The sequence below is a fragment of the Cryptomeria japonica genome, chromosome 7 (assembly GCF_030272615.1).
Source record: "Cryptomeria japonica chromosome 7, Sugi_1.0, whole genome shotgun sequence".
Lineage (NCBI taxonomy): Eukaryota > Viridiplantae > Streptophyta > Pinopsida > Cupressales > Cupressaceae > Cryptomeria > Cryptomeria japonica.
In genome coordinates this window covers 514,118,825-514,138,372 of record NC_081411.1, presented here as the reverse complement: position 1 = coordinate 514,138,372, position 19,548 = coordinate 514,118,825, and positions in this window count along the sequence as shown.

Below are 19,548 nucleotides of genomic sequence, written 5' to 3'. Positions count from 1 at the left end.
TTGTTTCTTATGATGAAGAGGTAGAATGTTATTTGAATCGCATGTGCATGTTTGAAGATATGTTGCACAAACAGGGAAGTCACATGAGCAGATGACAAGGTGTTACTCCACCAAGTAAGTGGAGCTTATCTCCTATATGCATTGAGTGCAGTATAGTTTGGTGAGATAAGAGTAAAGAGGTAAAGGCAAGTACTTGAAGGATCACACTAGATCCACTGGTGAATTGAGGGAATGCCTTAAGTGCATGAGATCAGGGTTATGCACTGGACCGACAGAGAAGGCATGCTAAGATGATGATACAACAGAAGAGTGATGTGTTTGTCATTCAGACAAACCAGTTGAGTAGATACAATAAGAGGAGAATGGCTTGACCAATGAAGGAGTCTAGTGAAGGTTGATGACTGGTAGGTTGATGACTGGTGTAATCAAGAGTGGTAACAGGTATGAATGTCCACCAATAATATGGACAAGATGCAGATGTAGATGTCTTCCCACATTGTGGGAATAAGCATGCTTTGGATAGACATGTCTGGAGACTGGTTTAGATGTCCCACTGACAGTACAACAAAGTGCAGACATGACGAGTGAACCGGTAGAATGTGAGATATCGACAGAGTTGGTAAACCAGCAGGAAAGAGGAACCGATAGAGTAGTTGGTTGGTGATCCTATTTGGACCGATATGAAGATGCCAAGCTAGCAGATTTTTGACTTGGATGCCACATGGAGTCAACGTGACGAACCTGCATTTGGATAAAGATGAAATGTACACCGACAGAGTTGTTGTAGGGTTGGTCATCTTTAATGAAAGGTCCTACAAATCATGGGACATGTTGCAGAGCTATTGTAGGGGTTTGTGGCTCGAGGTCGGAAGGACAAATACGAACCAGCTAAGAGTGATTGAAGAGATAGAGGCAGATGAAGGAAATAACAAAACCAAATCCTGGTGTTTGACCAAGAGACCAACTGATAGGGTAAAAAGAAGATCGCTAAAGATGGAAGGCATGATCTAGGAGGTGCATAAATGGCAGATTTGTGCAGGTTGGCAATCTGAAAGATCAGAATGGACAAGATCTTATTAGATTTGTTTTGCCTTGAGGACGATGAAGAAACCCTAACCGCTTAGAATTTGAGTGAGCTTTCGGCGGGAAAACCAATCTATAAATATGAAGGCAAAAAGTCATTGAGGGGCACTGCAGAATAGAAGTATATTGTGCTACTATGAAGTGTGATACTTCAGCAAGTAAGAGCAAATCAGTTAAGTGCTCAACGAGCATCTGACAAATCAGTGCAAGTGAGGGTGAACCTGGTTGAAACGTTCAACCGGTAGGAGAAGCAGAACCGGTAGTGATTATACTGTCAGAGTAAGAGGGAAGAGAGTTGTAGAGAAGGCAAAAAGTGGACCGATAGAGTTGAGCACTGATAAAGTGTTGAGCAGTAAGGAGGAGATCCTGCAGAGAAGGAGAGTTGAAGAAGTGTACTGGTAGGCCTTATCGACAAAGAAGCAGGAAGTGTGAGCAGCAAGAGAAGTGATTCGGTGTTGCAGAGAAGGCATCTCACCAGTAGGGCAAGGTATTTGGAATGGTTGCAAGATTCACTTGTAATAGTGTAACCACTTTTGTATTTAATGTTTTCATTGTGAACACTGAGTTGTAGCTCAGTGCAGGGGTCGTAGCTCCTTTGGGTTGTAGCCCATAAATCAGGCAGGGGTCATAGCTCCTTTGGGTTGTAGCCCATAAATTAGGTAGGGGTTGTAGCTCCTTGGGTTGGTGCCCTAAAGTCGGGGGTTGGTGCTCCTTGGGTTGGGGCCCTAAACTTTTTAACAATGTTTTCATTGTGAGGCTGGATTGGAGCAGTAGACTCCAACAGCATTTCTCATCGAGGTTTTTCCCATCTTGGGTTTTCCTCGTATATGCAAGTGTTATGTGATGTTCCATTGTGAGTGTTTGCATGTGAGTTTGTCTTCTTACTAATCAGTAAGTCTACATAGAGTTAGATCTATTAACCGGTATGATCACATAGGTTTGCAGCAAGGAAAAGTTATTGAGAGCCATTGATTCACCCCCTCCCCCTCTCAGTGGTGCATTATGTCGAACACATTGCTCCTCCCTCCTTCAGGATTCAATCTCATTGTTTCACCTTGCACACACTCACAACCTATCCATCCATAATAAATTTACCCATTCCCATTGTGGATTGTTATTGATTTACCTAAGATTGGTTAGTCATTCATAATAAATCCTCCCTTTTCACCCCTTTCCGTCCATAATAAATCAGGTCCAATCTATAACTGGGGCAAAATCCTAAATCTAGTGATGGAAGTGATAGATTGTGCATCACATGTTTTGAGGAGCATAATCTTTTCATTTCCTCCTTTTCACGCATAATCTATAATAAAAAGATCATTTTGCATCACCAATCCACAATAAAGTTTTGTTCTACTTCGCAATAAAGTATCAGTTTCATGAATTCAGTCAGTTTCATATGAGACACAAGCAACAATGGGCTTTCAATAACAAAATCTTTTAACAGACTTTGGCAACAACATGGTTTTCAACATTATCTATCCTTTATCAGGATGACAACATTGTGACCCAATCAAACATGTTAACATATGTGGCAAGAAACACAAATAACTTGAAGATTTCATTGTGTGTTGGTGTCAAGTCTTCATTTTATATTGATTTTATCTTTTGACGACATGACTTTTAGCTTTTCGAGGATGTCTCTAACTAGAGATTATATCTCCAGGATGTCTTTGACTAGAAAAGCAAGGATGGGATATGTTCACCTATTGTTTTGTTGTCTGTGGATTGTCTCTTAGTAATGCTATGACTTATCCAAGGATACGAGGATAGTGTGAGTCTAGTGTGAACTGGGGCATTCAGGTTGTTTGCAACTATTTGATCTCCATGTAAACAGGTAAAATGACTTTTTGGGTCGAACCTATACCTCGATTGTCATAACTTATTTTCCATAATGATGCTTAGTGATGATAAAGCACAAGAAGCTCTTTCACTTCAATATCTTTTATCTTTCATACCCCTTTCTTGATTTACCTCCATCGTCCTTCCTTGAGTTCGTGTAGCCCACTATCACATGACTGAGTATAATGACATGCCAAAAATATATGCATTTCATGTAGTTTGCACCTAGACCATTGCATGACAACATATCTCATTTCATACATACATATAGATATCACAATTACATCACATCTTGAATATATCATTGGTTAGTATTTGCATTCTCATATACAACATAAAATGCCAAAATAATAACACATCATGCATATTATCCTGTAAATAATCATAATGCATTCTCATTATAAAAACGTAGAAGAACAAAAATATTTTGCATTTCATCACGTACATATTTGCATCCATATCATAAGCATAATAAAATCATCATAAATCATATAGATCATCACATAGGAACACATGCATATAGTTGCTGCAAGGATGAGTCATCTCATATATATATATATATATATATATATATATATATATATATATATATATATATATATATATATATATATATAATGTCATGACACAATGATGTCAAAATCTCATATGGCTACAAAATCACCCAAAGGTGTCTACATCATCATACAAAAACTGATACAAAATCGAATCCAAGAGAGCTATGAAGAAGACCCTCTCTTGGAGCTAGCAGATCTCGAAGGAATCTAAGTTCCCGAAGGACCAACCCCTAGATCATCTCGTCTATCCCCTCTTGCAGACCCTACGGGACCATCTTTTCACCAAAGCAACCAACAGTCTTGTGTTTGCCTAAATCTCAGGCATATACATAATGTGTCTCAATCCCATCGCTTTGATTGTGGCATGGTCCTTAGTAGTCAAATTTGTTCATAACCGATGTGTTACAAGGAATCACTCTCTAGACTCACTATGGGGTAAGTACCCCTGCATCCAATCAAATCAATCATGTCAATCCTAGTGGTCCTCATGTTCATCACATAGTGCTACTTATCTTATCCTAGCCTAGCCTAGTGGTACCTATGTCCATCACATGGTGCTTCTCATCAGGCTCTATCCTAGTGCTTATGTCTGTCACATGGCATTGCATCTTAGTGTCTATGTTTGTCACGTTGCACTATATCCTATCTTGCTAGAGCACTCGCCAGATTTTATCAATTCTATGGCTTATCCTACTCTCAACTTAGCAAACCTACTTGTTTTAGAGCACCTATTGAGTGAATCCTCTCAACAACTTATCCTATTGGCAACGTATGTTTATCATAGAATTGCTAATTCTAGCCTTCTTTTTAGTTTGTCTTCCCTAGGGCACCTATTGAGTGAATCCTCTCAGTAGCTTATCAAATTGATAGTGTATGTTCATCACATAACTATCAATTTTGGCCTAGACACGATTTTGTTGATTCCTCTTGAGTGAGTCTTTTTCCTATGTGACCTTGTCACCCTATCTTGTCAGTCTTTTCTAGCCTTTCTTTCTTATTGAGAGATTGTTTGCGATCTTTTCAAACAAAATTCATCCAATCTCTCAAGGGGGCATATCATTCCCATCATGGGACAACTTTGTATCAGTTTATCTTATCTTCTTTGAGCCAATGCGACAAGCTGCATTGTCTCAAAGAGGGGCAAAATGTAGACACCTAAAATTGTCTTGTCTAATTAAATAAATGTTTTTATTTATTTAATTATTTTATCTTAAGTCTTCTATCAATTAAATAAATTCTTATTTATTTAAAAAATTCATTTATCCTCTTCTAAGCCTTTCCTCATTTAAATAAATACTTTTATTTATTTAAATTGTCATTTTCCTAAATTAAATAAATATTTAATTTATTTAATTGGTCACACTTCCTCTATTAATTAAATAAATCTTTATTTATTTAATTAATTCATTAGTCTTTTCTACCCATGACACATGCCATTCATCTCTTAATTCTTCCCTTAAACCTACCCCCTTTATCATTATATTATTTCCTCTACCTACCCTTTAATCTTAGCTGACCATTTATCTTTACACCTCTTAATCTTATCCCTCCATTTCCTACAGTGTCTTCTATACAAGAGGATACTCTCCTTCGTTATCAACCCTAATCATCTAACCATCTAATCAAGGTGTCTAATCAATCTTATGCAATCAAGCCTTCTTGCAACCAAGCTATCAACCACATTTACGTTCTTTGTTGAGCTCTTGTGCACACATAAAATCTGAGAGCAAGTATATCAAGCAAGATAAATGGAGATTGAAACCCTACTAGACATGTGAATGGTATATTTTTTTATATTTTTGTTGATTTGCATGATCTTAGGTATCTCTATTGATATTGTTGAATGTTTCATTGTAGGACTTAGATTGTTTGTGGTTGAATCTTTATGGTTTTACAATAGTTTATCATCACTTTTCACCATATACACTAGGTTAAAAGAAACTGTAATGATAGGCATGAGTGAGTGTCATGGAAAAAATAATAATACAATAAAAAACCATAAGTAGAAAGACATAACAATGAAATAACAATGGATATGAAAATAAAATCCTAATAAGATCTAAAAATAATGATGTATTGAAAAATTGCAAATCTAAAACCGTAAAATAATGAATGCACAAACACTAAAGAACAACTTTAGGGTGGTGTGAGATAGAAAATGTTCAAAGAAATTGTAATGGTGGGAAAATGGTGAATGATAAATCAAGAAGGAAAACTACCCTTCCCCTCAAAGAGAGATGAGAGTTTCGTTATTGATTACCCTTCAAGCACTTTTCACCATTACATTAGGAAGGGGTTTTCACCATTACATTAGGAAGGGGAGATGATAATTCACTAGATTCAATCTCTCCACACAAAGATGGTAGATTGAATTCTGAATGAATTGGAATGCTAAGTTTATCCCCTCTTCCTTGTTTGAAATGGAAAGTAAATTGGTTTAATTATGTAGTGCAAAAGTGACAAAGAACTGATTATAACTTGAGATCGAAATATGGGATGAAGTTGTGCACCTGGATCTAACAGTAAAATGTTGAGATGAAGTCGCCCTACGAATTTGAGGAAAAGTTGCCCGAACTGTGGTGTGAATGTGCATGGTCCTTCGAAAAATCTGCGAAACGAAAAGGGTTTTTTCGCCTCTACAAATGAAGCCTGAATCCAAAAGTACAGCTGCACACCTGCAACCTACACACATAAAAGAGAGGAAAATGGGTTGGGGTTAGGGGTTTGCCTTTAGGTCAAACCCCAATTTTGGAATTAACCAAGTAATGAAATAAAGTACTTGCAAGTAGATGTAAATGAAAAGACTGAATTTTAAATCACCTCAAGGGAGGTTGTAGTAGCAATGTTGATATAAGTGCTTGTGTGGAATTGTATGTTGGAATCAATCTCCTCTTCAATGGTTGAATCCTTGACTTGAATGCAACACCTAGCCTTGAATGGAGACTTGAGAATGCTCAATGCTGGAAAAGAATGCTTTAATGCTCTTGAATGATTGATCACTTGTGAATTTCCCACTTATCCAACTTATGCCAATGAGAGAGCGAATGCCCCCTTAAATGCATGTTGGTGGATTTGAATTTCGTCACGGGCTGAAATCGGGGGAGTTTCTCGCCTGAGGCACAACCCACAATGCATGCTCTAGGAAGGGTCCTGCCCCAAAATAGGGCAGGGACAGGGGCACCATGCCCCTGTCCTGGGGGGACAAGGGCACCATGCCCCTATCCAAGGGGGGAGAGTGGTGCCATGCCCTTGTACTACCCCTTTCTCTAGGGTAGAATATGGACGGGGTGATACACAAGCCAAGGAAGAAGCTATTTCTGCAAGCCGAGCAATCTCCGATCTCTAATCAGGCTAGAGGATTCGAGTTCGCATGCGTGAGGACTCTAATGCAGTCGGAAATTGCTAGGATCGCAATTTTATGACACTACACAAATGTGAACGGAAATAAAATTTTCCCTAAGCTTAATCTTGTAGACACCTAAATTTGGTTAATCTAGTTAATTAAATTTTGGTATCCTAAGCACTTTTATATTTAATAATTATGTATTATTAAATTAATTAGCATTCTTTTCCTCTCGCTGGCTAATTTAATTTAATTAAATACGCCATGATCCTAACCTATTAATTGATTACACCTTGTTAATTAATTAAATCCTCCTTCTTCTATTAAATAAAATAAATTCACTTTGTTTTATTTAATTCATTATCTATTCTCCTATCCCATTAATTAATTAATCCACCCTCCCTCATTTGAATAATTAATTAAATATTCAAATATGTCGCATTCCTCCTAACTTCTAACCACCTAACCTAACCCCTATCCTAACACTTGGGTTCTAACTACCCCATTCTTCCTAACCAACCTTATCATATCCCATCCCAACCTCCTCTCCAACATGTGTAGACATTCCCTATTTTCCAAATATTGGAAATATATTCTATTTTGGGGTGGTTATTCCCCAAATAGACATGTGTCCTGTCACTCCTCCCCAAGACATGTGTCTCTCCCCTTTAAGCTACTTGTCCTCTTTGAGGATAAGTGTGGATTCTCCCTCCACATGGCATCCTTTGGAGTGTCACTTGTCCTCCTTGAGGACAAGTCTTGCATTTTCACACTCCCTCTCATTCCTCTCATCTCTTATTTAAACCCTCAATTTCTTAGCCATTTCATCCACTTTTCGCACATCCATATCATTACTCATTACTCTGTCGAAATCATAGCCCATCTCATACATCATTTTCATCAATCATCATTACATCAAATATCATGTAGTAATATCGAGCATTCAAAGACGTCATTGACCACACATAAAATCAAGGAACTATCAAATTGAAGTGGGATTCTGGTTTGTATTGTTTTATCTTTTTTAATTATGCTTTCGACTTTATCGTTCTAATATCGAGGCATATGATATCTTGTGTTTGCTTGATTAATTAGCTTTCTTTTTAGTCTTTTATATTCACACACATTTTTCATCACATTTTCTGGCACACCTAGTGGGACCCACTTCACAGGTCACTTTCTCACATTTTTTGTTGTTTGAGTGCATTTTTCATAGATTTTGAGCACTTGAAAGCAAAAGCATAGGAGTACACACAGATTTTCACCTCATTGGAGTTCTAATTCATCAACTACTTGAATCCAAGAAACAATGTGCTCACTCCATGAAATAGCGGGTTCACTACCTGAAGTAGCAGGAATACATTCCTATAATTGCACAGATGGTAAATTTAACCTTTTTTTCTCTCAGGATTTTGTAAATGCTTTTTGGGGTCATAAAGACCATTAGCGGGTTCGCGATTAGAAATGGCGAGATTGACTTATGAAACGATAGGATTGCATTGATAGGTCTAACAATATTTCTTAGCTGCATTCTATCATTTTTAGATCGTTGTTTTTAATTGAAATGGTGAGTTTGAACTGTGAAATGGAGGGTTAGTGGTTATCACAGTTTGCATTTTTATACTGCACCTACATTTCTACACAATAGCGGGTCTGTCATTTGAAATAGTGGATTTGCTCCTTAAAGTGGTGGGTTTGAAGCCTGAAATAGCGGGTTTGCATTCAATTTTTATATTCTGGCGGGTTTGAGTTGTGTTTTGATGGATTTGAGTTCTGCATGTTTACTATCATTTTCTAGAATTTTTATTTTATCCAATGTGGACTAACTTGCTAGTGTTTGTGTCTTGATGCTATTTCACTAATGTTTGTGTAGCCAATCGAGCGCGTAGAAGACCCCAAATTGTCAAAAACATTAACATTTTTATTGTAGGATTGCCAAAGAGGGGTTTCGCTAAAAACAATTTTATTTCCTTTATTGCTTTTCAATTTTGCATTGTGTCTTTAGTTAATTAGGCACACTTCAATTTGATTAAAGGAAATTAACCCCATGTCTTCCATTATTGGCACGCTTCTGCGCATGTATGGTGGACCAACTGTTACACCAAGTATCCTCTCTCCTCGCCTTTGTGGACCTTGGGTGAAGAGAAAGGTGATTAACAATGCTCATTTTTCTTTTGAGTAGAGAATCACCTCTTGGGGGCCTCATCACCTCAAGGGAGTGGTTCAAAACAAAGGCACATTGGGGATATTGTCTCACCCAGTGTGAACTTGAGTGGTGTTTTTCGAGTCACTATACAAATACCTGGTCAAACAGTCGGAGTGTTGAGTGAATTCATCATATGTGGAGGCCTTCTCTACACCAATAAGCTCAATTAGAGTCTTAAGTAGCTTGCTTCGTGGGTTCATTATTGGACTGGACCCGTCGGAAAATTACTATGAACCATTGTTATAGTGGCCCCGATCCTTCTACTTGTTGACTCAGGTGGTGTGATACGTGCATACCAAAGATACCCCTCATGTACCCCCCAATTTGAGATTGATAATTTCTCGATATCTTAGGATCTCTAGAAATTCAAAGCTTGGCATGCTTGAGAAGTGTGTGTCGTGGAGTGGAGCCAGTGTTGCCAAGCTTCTATCTATCCGGTTGGATATGATATTCTGGGCTAGGGGATTTGACAAGTATTGTCCTTTGACTATCCTAGGAAGTGCATAACTGTTTATTGTGTTTTATCATTTGTATGTGCTTGTGTTTGTGTCACAATGATCTTTTGATAAAATCAATCTAGTCATCAAACACATCACATTTCACACAATCCTAGTTGTTGTTGTGTTGCAGTGGGTTCACTTTTTGGTATAGCTGGAATGTCTTTGTTTTGAGCTAGATTGACATACTTAGCATAGTCACTTTCATTTGAACTCTCGCGGCTTTTCTTTGAAAATTCAAGGGTTTTCCCTTGGGTTCGCTATTGGTTTTGTCGGTTCTCTTAGTCTTTGATACTATAGCGGGTTTGCACCCCGATTCAGTCGGTTCGCTGTCATTCTCACATGTCATTTCAATCTTTGATAGTATTGCAGGTTTGGACCTAGGTATAGCGATTTGATCCTTATTGTGGCGAGTTCGCATCTTCCTTCAGTGGGTTTGATCCTTATTGTCTTGTTATGCTGTCAAAATTTGTCCAACGAGTTTGCTTCATAGTTTGGCGGATTTGCCTTATTCCTAGGGTCTCGATTTGCATTGTCCCTTTTATCATCCTAGTTTTTGAGTTGTCACCTTGGTTGTCATCATCTCAATTATTGCATCATCATTATCGTTCATCATCATCTCTCATCTCCTAATTTGCATCATCATTGCCTTCTTCCTAGGCCATCAATTGAACGTCAAATGTCCAAAATTGAACATGAAACTTCATCCTCTTTCCAACTTCCTCAAAGTCATTCCCCATCCTAGTCCGAGCTTGTCATTCGTCCTATTTGAAGCTTTAGTTTGTCATCCTTTTCCATCTTTCATCTCTTTCCAACTTATCAACTAATCATCATGTTGCAATTTTATTACAATGAGTTCAGTAGTCCTTCATTTTCTTCCACAACATCCCATTCTAATGATGATGAGAGCATGGTTGATCAAGACGACTATGAGATTGAAAATCTTGATGCCCTCATCCTTAGTAAGCTTGTGTAGATGTATAAATCTAACCACTTTCTTAAATAACTATTTAATATTTATTTTAACCCCATCCCTCCTATTAATTAAATCCTATTTAATTAATTTCTTCATTTTCATCTATTTGATTAAGTGAATTACTCAATTTATTTAATTAAATTCACCTAAACCTTTTCTAGCCTTTAATTAAATAAATCACTTTATTTAATTAATTTCCCTTTCTTCCTTTTAGATTAAATTTACATTTAATTAAATTGACCCTTGCATATAAATAAATCTAATTTATTTATAAAAATCCCCCCACTTGTATTTATGCAAGTTGCATCTATTTTTTGTTGAAATAAAATATTTTATTTTAATTAAAATTATTTTTCTCCCACTTGCCCTCTCCTACATTTCCCACTTACCTCCTAAACATTCTTCTAGAACCCATCTAATCCTAATAAATTAGCTTTAATCCCTCTAATCATGTCATTTCCCTAAATTTGAGGAGGTCACTTCTCAAATTTGGAAGAAAATTTTCTAAATGCATTAAAGGCTTTATTTCTTCAACAAGCTAACTTGTTGAGTTCCCCCAAATTTGGAAGGACTCTTACAAATTTGTCCCCAAAGTCTTCCAAACCATTAATGGTTAATTCAACCTCCCCTCATGGTTAGAGACTTTCTCTCTAACTTAACCCTCATCTAACCCAAAGGTCTCATCAAGCACTCATGGCTTTGACCCTAGTTATCCTATTAACCCTTGCACAAGAGTTTACCCCTTGGGTAAAAGCTTTATCCAATGGATGACCCTAACCTAACCATAACCTTACCTCCTAAGGTAACCTTCATGTCTCCTCAGGCATTTAATGCCTCTTGTATCTCCTCTCAAGCCACCTCTTGTTGACAATCGTCACCATTTCATTGGTGAAAATTGTAAACATGGATTGAGTAACTTTCAATATTGGCCATTTTTAAGATTATTCAATCTTAATCCTCCATTGCCCTATTTTCCCTATAAATAGAGCTCTCATTCCTCATTCTCCATCTCCGAGTTTTATGCATCTACATTATAATCTAATTGTATTAAGCATTTTAGCCTCTCTTTGTTAGAATATCATCATAGCATTTAGAAGCATTTTCATATCAATAATATATCCATGCTAGTATATCATGTTAGTATAATTTAGCAATATATTTATCATATCACTATCTTGATCTTATCTTAATCATCATAGCTTTCAACATATCATATAGATCTTAGAATGCATTCATGCATACAGATCACAATATCACTTGTTCTTGGAGTTGTCATTCCTAAGTCATTTTCTCAATGATTTGAGAGCAAAACATTGACTTTAGGGATCTTGTGAGATAGAGAACAATGGGACACCCCTTAGGAAGTTAAACTAGTTTAAATTAGTTTATACTTGCACTAAGAGTCTCATTGGTATGTAGGTCATTTGATCTCAATTTATTTGTTTTGATCACCACATTTTCCTGTATACAGCTTGCACCAAGTTCTAGATACCAAAATATAATTGTTCATCCTAGCTACTCTACCATTCCTCCATGTGCATCCACTCATAACCCTTATCAAAACTTTAACAAGGGAAATCCATCATGTCTTTTGCCCACAACTCCCTCATATATCACCTCCATGTATCCCTCATATGCAACATCCATACCTCCATCTTCTTCCATGGTATTATCCCAACCTCCATCTTTTCCTCACAACACAACCACTGACATCCATAACCCAAACCCACCATCTCATTATCGCCAAATTTATTATACAATCCATAATCCTAATGCCCCATCCTATCTCACTCCATCCCATCCTAATCCTCCATCCTATCTCACTTCTCCATCCAATCATAATCCTCCATCCTACCTAAATCCTCCATCTAATCCTAATCCGCCATCATCTATCACACAAGCTATGATTGGGGGCATGAATTACACAATGCCATTATCATCTGTGCCTCCACCTGTCTAATCAGTATCACAAGTTGCTAGTGCCCTCTAGTACCAACCTCAAGTGATATCGCAACTTGTTATTTCACAACCGTGATTCATTTATCTCAAAGAACCATTTTCATCCATTGTTGTGATGAACATTCATCAATTGCTAAATAGCACTAGTTAGAATCCCTCATCTTATCTCAATCCTCTACCATCTTCCATTTCATCCTATCCCAAAGTACCTTCATCCACTTCATCCTATCTCAGTCCACCATCTTCTACCTCATCCTACCTCAATATACCACCATCCACTTCATCCTACCACAATCCTCCACCATCCATTCCCTCCTCCAATCCATCAACTTCACTTCCAACTCCCACGACTATCATTTATCTCCCACATCTTAACACCATAAAAAACCTCCCATCCATTGAGACCATCCAACCACAATCCTTGTCACCTACTCCTACCATCATCCAAACTCAATTCAATGAACTTCCCATCCTTCCACCATTCACTCTATTTACCCCAATTGAGGAAGCTCTCATCCTTCCACCAGTTGCTCCATTTACCCCAATCGAGGGGCCTCCCATACTTCCATCTATTCTGTCTACCCAAGTTGATGAACCTCCCATCCTTCCATCTAGTCCATCTATCCCAGCTGAATAATCTCTCATCCTCCCATCCACTCCTTCTACCCTAGTCGATGAATCTCCCATCCCTCCATCCAATTCACCCACCCCAGTCATGGAACCTTCCATCATTCCATCCATTCCATTTGAAGAGTCTACCCATTCAAATCTTGTCACACTATCCACACCGATCCCATCATTCCAAGATCTTGTTCCAGAGCATGTTGAAAAGTTTATTGATCCAAATCAAGATCCTACCATTTTGCCTCTACCATTTCAAGATCCCTTATCATCCCTCCATCTAAATCAATATCCTACCATCTCATCTACTCCATATCAAGAGACCTTATCATCCCCTCTTCCAATTCAAGATCCTCTTGTCCCATCTACTTCACTTCTTGATCCTTCATCTCCTCCAAACCAAACCATCCCACCACCATCACTCTATCCCATTGGTTCGCTTACATTCATCCATGGTAGTTCACTCACAACAAAAGAAGATATCATATACACCACCCATTCTCCTCCATCTAACAAAGGACTCGCATCTTGTTGCCTTGTGAACAAGAATTCTACTTTAGATAAAATGCTCAAAAAAATGAACTATCAAGGAAAAGGCTTGGGCCTACACGAGCAAGGTACTTTGGAGCCCATACATGATAAAGCACATCCAAGATCTCATGGTCTTGGTTACATATCTCAAGGCACTTCATCCAAAAAGGTTGGTACAACTAATGCAAAATCCAAGTATGCTTCCAAACACACCATTGCATTTCCCCACCGTTCCTCCAAATCATTTATCGCCATCCCCCCTCCTCCATCATATAAAGCTAAAACAACCACCCATCTTCCTCCTTCATCCTCTAAATCCATTTTGGGTCCCTATATTCCAAAATCTACCTTCATATATCGCCCACATGCTAAATTCATTTTGGGCCCTTATATCCCAAAATCCCATCCTCCATCTTTCCCTACTCATCCCCCCATGCATAGATCCTATATCACAATCATCCATCATAAACTTCCTACTCCTTTCATTCCTAATCAGGATCAACAAAGGCACATATCTCCACATTCCATCCTACATCCTACATACATCACTTCATCCATATTCCCTTAATCTCCTACAACTTTGCACACTCCTTCCAAGGTTACTAGCAGAAATTTGGATGCCAAATAAAAAATGCATAAAGCTACATATCCACGACAATATAAAAATGATCATGTCCACTAAAAAAGGCATGCTCCAAGAATGCAAAATTTGATGCAAAAATGCAATGAATCTCAAAAGCTACAAAGGCCCACTAAAGCAAAAACAAAAACAATGTGGATCCTAAAGCAAAAATAAGCAATACGTCAAAAATAAAAACTTGCAATGGCATCCCAAGTTGCTAGTCCACTTGCTAAACCTTCTCCCCCTCCATCTCCTAAATCTATTTTGGGTCCCTATGTCCCAAAGCTTCCTATCATAATTCCTTCACCATATCCACATGCTACTTCCATCTCCCCTCCACTCATCCCACATCCCCACCAACATGTGCCAATGTTGGTCCTAACAACATCCCCCCATCACACTCACTCTCCCTCATTCCATCTAAACACTTGCCACTACTATATCCCTTACACCATATACATTCCCCATCAAAGCCATCTAATTTAAGCCTTTGCATAATCCACTCATTCATAATAAAGTTGTACCAACACCCAGTGATCACTCCAAATGGGCTCCTATTAATTTGATATGGAACTTGATTCTTGAGTTCTCCATCCATCTCCCTTATCACCTATCCTACAAATTTATTTATCCTCATCCATCTCCACCCATAAATTTCCTCCCAAAAATAAGAAAAAAAAAAGTAAAGAGAAAAATTCGTCCAATGGTGAAAACTTGGCAAATAGATGCCTTGGACAAGTACCATGATGAAAACTGGAAAACATGAGTCATGCATAATTCCCCTCATCCTTTTTCTCTCTGCACTTGGGGGAAAGTTCTTCTATCCATCCATCCATCACCTCCTCTATCTCATCTTCCTACCATACCCATCATATTTAATCCATTTAACTTCCTCCATCCTCCTTTGGATCTTGATAGAACAAGAAGCCACTATGTATACATGCTTTGGACACCTCTTGGCCTTCATTTCCCTATCACACTTTTCCTCCATTCACCTGTCTATCCACCCATCCTTCCTCCATTCCATGTAATCCTTTCGAATACCTTCATAGTCTGTATCCATCCATCACCCTATCTTCCATCCACTTCCCTCAACTTCCCATCCCTTTGTTAGTTACCTTATCATATCCATCCATCCCCCAATCCTTATCTCCCAGTTCCTCCATCCCTTCATCCATAAATTGATCCATCCACCAATCCTTATCTCCCAGTTCCTCCATCTCTTCATTTGTAACTTGATCCATCCACCAATCCTTATCTCCCAATTCCTCCATCCCTTCATCTGTAACCTGATCCATCCACCTATCCCTATTTCCTAGTTCCTCCATCCCTTCGTCCCTCACCCTTTCATCTCCCAACCACATCCACATTACTTGCATATCAAAATCCTTTTCATCCTATTATCCATCATTTCATCCTCCTCTCATATCATTCCATCGCCTCTTGCATCCCTTGTTATTGGTATCTAGCTCAAGGCTACCCCCACACAATCCATCCACTCCTTGCAATCCTTCAGTTTGTGCGAATCTTATACATATTTCATAGCTATCCAAGGTCAAGAATCAATCCAATCATCATCGAGAGATGCATCCTTCCCAATCCTTATGTTGTTTCGGGATATATCGTTCCCACATCAACAACACCCCATCGATCATCAATCTCTCGTAGTTTTTCATCTTGATTGGTGCAACATCCTGCTTGTCCCTAGGTCTTCTTCCATCATCCATAGCTCTTGTACATATTGTACATAATGTCTTGTACATATCGTTAGTCATGTGCCTCCATTTAGGGTCACCTGTACATATGTGTCCTTAGGTTTCATCCTTTGCGTCAGTCATGTCCATCAAGATTATCCTATCAACTAGTTCTTCAATAATCATCTTTGAGCATCCTTGTCATCATGATCATATTGGGTACCTTTTGTCATCGCATCATCATCAATTTTTTATCCAATCATCAATTTACACAGGATGTATCCTTCCTCAAGTCAGACACCATCGATCCTCATCCAATCAGTCATCCTTTGGCAAAATATATCTGAGACACTTGTGTTGGCTTTGATTTTTTTTAATCTTTTTTTAATCTTTTTAAGCTCCTCAGGTCCTGTTTCCTCCTTGTCGCCACGATCTTTTATATCATGGTGCGTTGGGAATAACAAGGCTTGAGATGTGATCTTGTTGCTTTTTCTTTTTACTTGGCATGTCTTTTGGATGTATTCCTTATTGTACCCTCATGAGGTCTCACCTATCTCATGTTACATTAGGGCATATCTTCTACTTGTGGTTAGTCTAGCATCGTTTCTTGCAGGGTCTCTGTAACTCTATGTGGTGCTAGAATAACTTGCGTGTTTGTTTATATGTGTTAGTCAATGCATTGGCTGTGAAATCACACCCTGGTTCTTCATACCTTGGTGACACACATACAATGCTAAATCAAAATAAGTGTTTGCTACATGGCATCCAGTTTCGCGGGTGCTCACGCTCTATGATGCTCCCTCCATCTTCACCACATTTGCCTCTTCGCTCCTCTTTCCCCTCTGATTCTTGTCTTCTATCCTCGTCCGCTAAGGCATTGTTTCTTTTGAGACACCACCCAGACCCTTTTTCCCCATGCACCCTCTCCAGGGGGCATCCTTGGCCACTCCTTCGTCCGCCCGGGGCATTTTCTTGCTTATTTTTCTCTGAATTGCTAGTGTCTTCACACCGATGCTATTCCAGTGCCACCACGAAGATGGGAAAAATGTAGACACCTAAAATTTGATAAATCAAATAAATTAAATTTTGCTATCCTGATCGCTTTTAAATTAAATAATTACATATTATTTAATTAATTAGCATTCCCTTCCCTCGTTGGCTAATTTAATTAAATTAAATATGCCATGACCTTAGCCTATTAATTGATTAACCTTGTTAATTAATTAAATCCCCTTTTAGTCATTCTTCTATTAAATAAAATAAATTCACTTTATTTTATTTAATTCATTGTCTTTTCCTCTATCTTATTAATTAATTCCTCCCTCATTTGAATTTAATTAATTCAAATATGTCACATGTCTCCTACTTTTAACTACCCTTGTAACCCCTCCCCTAATCTAACCTCCAATCTAACTCTTTGAGTTCTAACGAACCCTATCCCCTCAACCAACCTTATCTTAACCATCTCCTCTCCCACATGTGTGCACATTCCCAAATATCTTTTATTTTAAATAAAAGATATTCCCCATTTTTGAATAATTACTCTCCAAAAAGATATGTGTCCTTGAGGACGCATGTCACATGTGTCCCTCCTTTGGGACACTTGTCTTCCCTCTTGAGTGTATCTTCTTCCACGTGGCCTCCTTTGAACTGCCACTTGTCTTCCTTGAGGACAAGTGTAACATTTCCACAATCCTCTCCTTTTCCTCCCTTTCCTATTCAATCCCCCCCTCTTTTTCAAAAATCATCCACTTTCCATACATCATATTGTCATAATGCCAAAATGATCCACTTTTCGCACATCCATATCGTTACTCTGTTGAAATCACCACCCATCTCATACATCATTTTCATCAATCATCCTTGCATCAGATATCATGGAGCAATATCAAGCATTCAAAGACATCATTGAGCACATATAAAATCGAGGAACTATCAAATCAAAGTTGGATTTTGGTTTGCATTGTTTTATCCTTTTAATTATGCTTTTGATTTTATTGTTCTAATCTTGAGGTGTATGATGTCTTGTGTTTGCTTGATTAATTAGCTTGCTTTTCAGTCTTTTATATTTGCACACATTTTTTATCACACAAATCTAAGCTAATCAAATAAATGAATACATAACATATTTAATCTAGATTAAAGAAGTCAAAACTATGGAATGATAATTGAAAAACTAATGCTACTTTAAGAAAGTAAATTTAAAGGGGGAATGCACTTAGCTCCATGATCAATTTGGATGTATAATTATGTAGTGCAAATTTTGATATTCTGATATGGAGTAATAGGTATACTCACTCGATATGCACCTTAAATTCTATACAAGGTTGTGACAATTTTCTACACCAATTATTGAGGGCACACATTTATTCTCTAGCCCACATATATGATCTAATAAATTGCATACTATTTTTCTTTAGATTGTCTCAAAGTCTTCTCTTAGTCAATTGTCAAGGGCTAACAATATTTATATATACCTTAGCAAAACTATCAAATTGTTAGGGTCAAGTTCTTATCTTTCAACCCCTTGTAGTAGTTGAATTTATGACTATGGAAAATGCTAGATCACAATAAGAAAATGTGCAAATGTCTTAGGATGCATATTTTGGTATAAACATATTCTTTTTAAGCTCTAATTAGAAAAACTCTTATAATGAATGCTCCTTGAAGTGCTAGGAAGTCGAACAATTTTAAGATATTGTGTGAATATGAATTAGTATCCAAATGAATATTTTTAAATACCACATAATAACAATAACCATATCCCGAATGGAATGCGACGATGAAAAATGTGCTGGGCATTATCCCGAATATCCTATCTGCTGTCACTAAAAACCTTGAGGATATTGCTAAGGTCCTCGATAATTCCAGCTCTCCTAAACCGGTGGTGGACCTTGACATGGATGAAGATACTATCGAGATTGGTAGTGGTGAAGCTACTCCAGGTGGAGCTGCAAAGAGAACCAGGGCAAGTGTCAAGAAAGTTGCGACTGCTTCTGCCAAGGATATCCCTAATCTTAGGGAAAATATCAAAGACCTGTATGGGATTAGCAATACCTTGGCTAATGCCCTGAAAAATATTAATTAGCTTCTTCTTTCGAGTCTGGCTGGTTTTTGCTGGTTTTTTGGGGCTTTAGCCTGTTTTCTCTGGTTTTTGCTGGCTTTTCGTTGGTTTGTTCCTTTTGGTTTCTTAATGCTTTTATCTTTTAAGATCCTATTGTAAAGGGTTTCAGGGCCCCTTCAAAACCTGTTTTTACCTTAATAAAAAACAATAACCATACAAAACATGTGAGAAATGAGTATGAATATAAAGGATATAATAAATGTCAAATGTATAAAAAGATATGTAAGAACATATGAAATGAACTCAATTTGTAAAAATATGTATGAATAAAAAAGATGGAAAATCAAAAAATAAATCCTTCAAACAAAATGCACCATTTATCCATATATTTGGTATCTTTCAAAATAAACTCAAAACCAAACCAAAAATAAATAAAAATTAAATACAAATTTCACCATCAAATACCGAAATAATGTATCATCCGAACATTGTATGAGTTGTTTTCTTAGAATTTATTCAGGATTTACAGATAATCCAAAGTATATATAAATAG